Raw genomic sequence first — 5300 nt, 5'->3', positions numbered from 1 at the left:
TCTCTCACCCAGCACTCTCAGTGTTCACAGGAGAAGGTGGTGACAGGGAGTAAGGAAGGAAGGGTTTCCATGGATTCACAAAGCCAGGACTTGAGGACCGCAGGGAGGACGGGCTCTGTGTGCTGTGGTCCAACTCTGGGCATGCGCTGTACCAGGCAGATATTCCCACTGCAGTTGAGGAGCCTGTGGAAGAGCCTGCAGCATCCTGGGGGATCTGCCACTTGGCATCTGTGTTTGAAGCTTTAAAAGCTCTAGTTTCTGTTTTGTTTCTCCCTGAGGTTATCTGCACTGGCAGGACTGCAAGCACACATGAAATCTGCATCTACTGAGGCCTTCCTTTGGTCTCCTAACCCTCCACAGGTCAACACCATGGGGTGGGTCTGGCAGCAGGAGGAGAGAGCCAAGCTCTCCCCACAGTGGGAGGCTTAGGTCAGGAGACACAAGTCTGACCATCCTAAATCAAGCATACTTGGGAGAGGTGAGCACAGAGTCGCTCCAGGAGCCAGGATGGCTGTGAATGCAGGGACCTGGAAAGGGCAGAGTGTCAGCTGGAGGCACGTGGGCTGGTGTGCAAGGAATAGTGGCTCCTCTCGCCTTTCGCAGAGAAGGAGTGCTGCGCTGGCGTGGGGAGCTGCATTCTGGGAGCCGCCAGCCGGCGCCCCCTCCCACAGCTACTCGAGGTGGAGCTTTACTTTGGCACCAAGTTGCTGGTTGTCTGCTGACTTGACCACGTTGATTCTGGCCCTGTAGAATGCAATGGGGCTGCTCTCAGGAATCCTGAAACTCTCACCGCCAGCTTCCAGGGAGAGGACATTTTTCAACCCTCTGGAGAGTCTGAGTGTGGACAGCTCACTGGCAGAAGATCGGGATTCTGGTGACCCTCGAGGCCAACTGCCACATGCACTGTTCCAGCATGTCGTGATGTGGAGGACTGGCCCGGAGAGGCCCCTGCTCAGGATCGGGTGAGGATGAGAACTGGCCGGGGAGGGGGAGGAAGGTAGTTTGGTGTTTTGGGAAGGAATTGAATGTGGCCTTTCTCAGTCTTTGCTTTTCTCCTTAAAAATCCACCCACAGAAGCATCATCGTGCATGCAGCCAAGAGCAAAGCAAACAGTGTTTGCAGCCGACCAGCCTTCGGTCCTGCAGTAGAGCCGGATGGACGGCGGCCCACTCAGCCTGCAATGCCGTAATACTTTATTTCAACATGATATGACATCATTAAAGACACTTCATGTTGTTTTTGTCTGTGGTTTGGAATTATGTCTGCTTAATCAATTCCATTATGCATTCAACTTCCACGACACATCAAAGGCTGATAAGGTTTTTATTTTTTTTTTTAAACTTTGCTTGCTTAAAATGATTTCCCTCCAGATCAAGATGCAGAGCACAAAATATTAATCAGTTTAAATAAATATCAAGACTACCCAAATAATATGAATAATTGGCACGGGATCGCGTCTACTGCCCACTTCCCAGCAGCTGGTCACGCTGGCACGAGGCTCCTCTCAACAGTCTCTGAGATAATGACTTTGGCATCTGCTGACGAGTGCTTGCGACTGCCCACAGAATTTACAACTTACAAGTGGGAAACAGAGGCTCCGACAGAACTTTTTTATGCAAGGTCTTTGAAATTTATTAATGTAATGCAAACACGAGCCTTCCAACCCATTAAATTGTTGATGTTATGCGAGCCCACTCTGGAATTGCAGATCCTCATTAGCATTATTTGCATGTTAATCTGCATCTTTTTAATTAGTGATATTATTTATGCACATAATTTTCGCCTACTGGTGCCAAGGCTGAAGCGCATTAATTAATCTACTGAGATGCCAAACTGTTTATTTTCCCCGTACTTTTATTTGTTTACATGGTGTTTTGGATTCAGGGAAAATAAAACAGGGCCTGAAGAATAAAAGCAGAAAGACAAGATTAACTAAAAGCTCTTTTTGTTTTCGTAATTTAAATTGTAATATTAGCCAAATGTTGTGTTTCTTCCCTTAGAGATCGGTTATTCAGTTACATTACCTTGATGTATTATTAAAATTTATAATGGACTCTGGAGGCTTCCGTTAGTTCTCTCCTTCATTTACAGAATCTACTCAATGTTATTTTAATCTTCCTACAACGCTCCCATGCATAGGCAATGATGAGCCATCCCTGGTGACTCGCCGGCGAGGCTCCGCTTTGCACAACTGATAAACATTTAAATAAGCCTTTTCAAGAAAGAATAGCACGCAAAATTATTAACCCATTGATGGAGTTAGCTAACCGCTCGCCGATTCATCTTTCCTCAAAATAGGTCAATTGCAAAATGCACTTGACTTGGTGCCGTTGAGGCGTTCTCATTCCGGCAGCCGTGGTTTCGCCGTGGTTTCCAGGCGTCGTCCAGAACCGTGTGTCCGTCTGAGCACAGGCACGCAGCACCACTTTTTAAAACGTATGGTTAAAATGTATGCTTAAAAATCTACGCTAATTACATAGAATTCGGGAGCCGGGAAAAGGCCTGGAGACTGTACGTTTTGGGCCTTGTAATAAATGGTAACATAATTCAAAATCAGTGCCCATTCCACAGGAATGGAAGTTAAAAACTCAATTCAACTAGCCACGGTCACGCGGTATCTATGATTTTTGTCAAAAAGGGTATTCGCAGAGCGGCCCCTAAAGATGCACAAGCGTTCGTGTTATTAGCAGACAGGAATGGCAATTTCTGAGGGACACAGGGCAACACCTCCGCCTCTCCACGTCATGTCTGCCTTCCAGAGAGCTACCCTCCGAATCTCCTCCAGCTGAGCAGGACCTCAGGTACCGCAAGCAACTAAGCCATCAGGCCTGCCTGGAGTAAATCATGACTATGGCCCCTATCTTAATAAGATGGTTGCAGTCTATCGGGCATGACGGCATGGGGGAGTGCAGGTAGACCCAGTTCCCTTTGTTCCATGTTATTGGAATAGCACAGAACCCTAGGCAGTGCTTCATCTGTCAAATAGCTTAGAGACATGGGCTGGTTCCTGGTTCACCGAAGGGTCGAGAAGAGAGAATTGGTTGTGGCATGTGTGGAAATTCAAGGGCAAGTCAGTGAGCCTGAAGGTCTCTGGATACAAACCAGGAGCAGGAGTGCCTTGGTCCACGTTTTCCAAGAGGACTGGGGCCATGGGGCCCCGAAAGGCACATGCCCTCATTTGTTGTGAGGTGGCAAATCTGAAACTCTTTTTCATTCATTGATTTTTATTTTAGGGGTAATAAATGCTGTTGGTAAAAGCTCAAAGACAGAGTGAACCATGACAGTGAAGAACTTCTCCCTGACCCTGACTAAAGGTCTTGCTTATCTTTGCAGAAAATTCTATGAATATGCAAGCCTCTCTCCAGTCATGAAAAACAGGAATACATTATACCTGCCCTTCTGCGGATGTTCCTTTCAAGAAACGGCATGGGGCTGGGCACGGTGGCTCACGCGAGGCAGGCAGATCACGAATTGAGACCATCCTGGACAACATGGTAAAACCCCATCTATGAAAATTAGCCGGGTGTGGTGGTGCATGCTTGTAGTCCCAGCTACTCAGGAGGCTGATGCGGAAGAATCACTTGAATCAGGAGGCGGAGGTTGCAGTGAGCCGACATTGCGCCACTGCACTCCAGCCTGGTGTCAGAGCGAGACTCTGTCTCAAAAAACCAACCAACCAACAAAACCAACCAACCAACAAACAAAAAAAAAAAAAAACAAAGAAAAGAAAGAAACAACACGAGTTGAGGGTGAGTACCTCTCAAGCCTTGTTGAGCCTCATGGGATTCTGGACTCTGGGGGGTTTGGTCATGGACAACCAGGAAGCAGCCCCATCACAGCCCACTGCTGTAGGTGCCAGGGAAACTCAAGGGAATGCAGTCCCAACCAGGGAATGACTCTTGGGCTACTGAACTACCTTCATTTACATTCTTCATTTTTCATGCCTCCCAGGTAGTTGCCTGAGAAAATCACCCAGAATAGTCTGGATGGATCAACCAGTGGAAGACACAGATCCTTGTAATTCTACAAATTGTTTTTAGACAGTTATTCCTAATATCAATGTTGATGTAAGTGAGAACATGAAGGAATAAGCACATTCCAAGCGAATCATACATGAAAATGTGTTAAATACAAAACTGAGGAAAAGAAGAAGGGACTTGTAAGCACGTAGGCAGCTAGGCTGGCTTTACAATGGCTTTTGACATTGGCATTCTAGCAGACCGCAGAATGAGCTCACCGCACCTGAGTCCTGTCACCTGGGTTTGGCTTGATTTGGAGAGGCTGGGTCAGGCCGATGGTAGAGTGGAGGCCTTTAAGGTTGGACAGTTTGGAATCAATGCAGATACAAAACTGTGCCTTAGACCTGAGGAAGCTCAGGTTCAGGTCTGACTCTCTGCGGATAGACCTAGAATCTTCTGGAGTTTCCTGTGGGGAAAGCATCCTGAAGACTCACAAGTGAGAGGCTGGGAACGGTGATACTGCCTCCGTCCACACTGGCCTGCTGAGGTTCGCGTTTGTCATTCCGCCAACGGGTGTTTTGCTTTCAACTCCCAGTCAGGGGAACCCACTATTTTCTCTGCACGCCGTTTCGGCTCCTTGGCATTAGACTAGTTATCACATGAATGTCTCGTGGGAGGAAGTTGTTTGTACAATGTTTAATCAATTGTATGAGCTATGTTAGTGGTGTATTATTTTGTGCTTTCTTCTTTTACTGACACATTTTTGGGGTGCCCCAGCAAATCACTTAACCTTGATTTCCTTATCTTAACCACCGAGGGATTGAGCCTGCTCATCTCTAAAGTCCCATACAAAGTCTCTGTCCCTGCTCTTCATGCATGCACTGTGTGCACAGCCCTGACCTGGCCTCCCAGCTTGTGGTTCTCTGACCTCCTTCCACCCAAATCCACACCCCACCGTGCTACTCAGTACATTCCTGTATGGCCTGGCATCGCTGGACAGAGGGGAGGACCCCTGCCCCTGGTTCTCGCAAACTCATAGCTTCCCCACTCACAGGGTAACACATGCCCACCTCTGCCCCAGCCCAGACAAGGGCAACTTCCTAGGAGGCCGTGTGGTTTGCAGTTGCCCTGCCTTTGTCAAAGCAATGCCTCTGCCTGGAATTCTTTACCTTCAGTCCACCGAGGGCATTTTCTCCTGCTCACAAGTCCATCAGGATCGTCCACAGAACTTTTGAAAATCACAGATGCCTCTGTTTCACCTGCAACAATGGTGATTTATTGGTCCGAATTGGGTCTGGGCAATGATGTTTTCTAAACCCCTCAGGTAGGAGGAGAACCACC

The 5300-nt window shown here is 47.8% G+C and overlaps 1 long non-coding RNA gene across 1 annotated transcript; it reads left to right on the top strand.

Annotated features, from left to right (window-relative positions):
- The first annotated feature begins 720 nt into the window (after window positions 1-720).
- On the top strand, window positions 721-2049 carry LOC144581522 (uncharacterized). The gene is made up of 2 exons (XR_013532415.1): window positions 721-962; window positions 1075-2049. It is a non-coding gene; the product is annotated as an uncharacterized LOC144581522 (long non-coding RNA).
- The last annotated feature ends 3251 nt before the right edge of the window (window positions 2050-5300 follow it).

Source organism: Callithrix jacchus, chromosome 2 (genome assembly GCF_049354715.1).
Source record: "Callithrix jacchus isolate 240 chromosome 2, calJac240_pri, whole genome shotgun sequence".
NCBI classification, from domain to species: Eukaryota; Metazoa; Chordata; class Mammalia; order Primates; family Cebidae; genus Callithrix; species Callithrix jacchus.
This window is presented reverse-complemented; position numbering and strand designations above follow the sequence as displayed.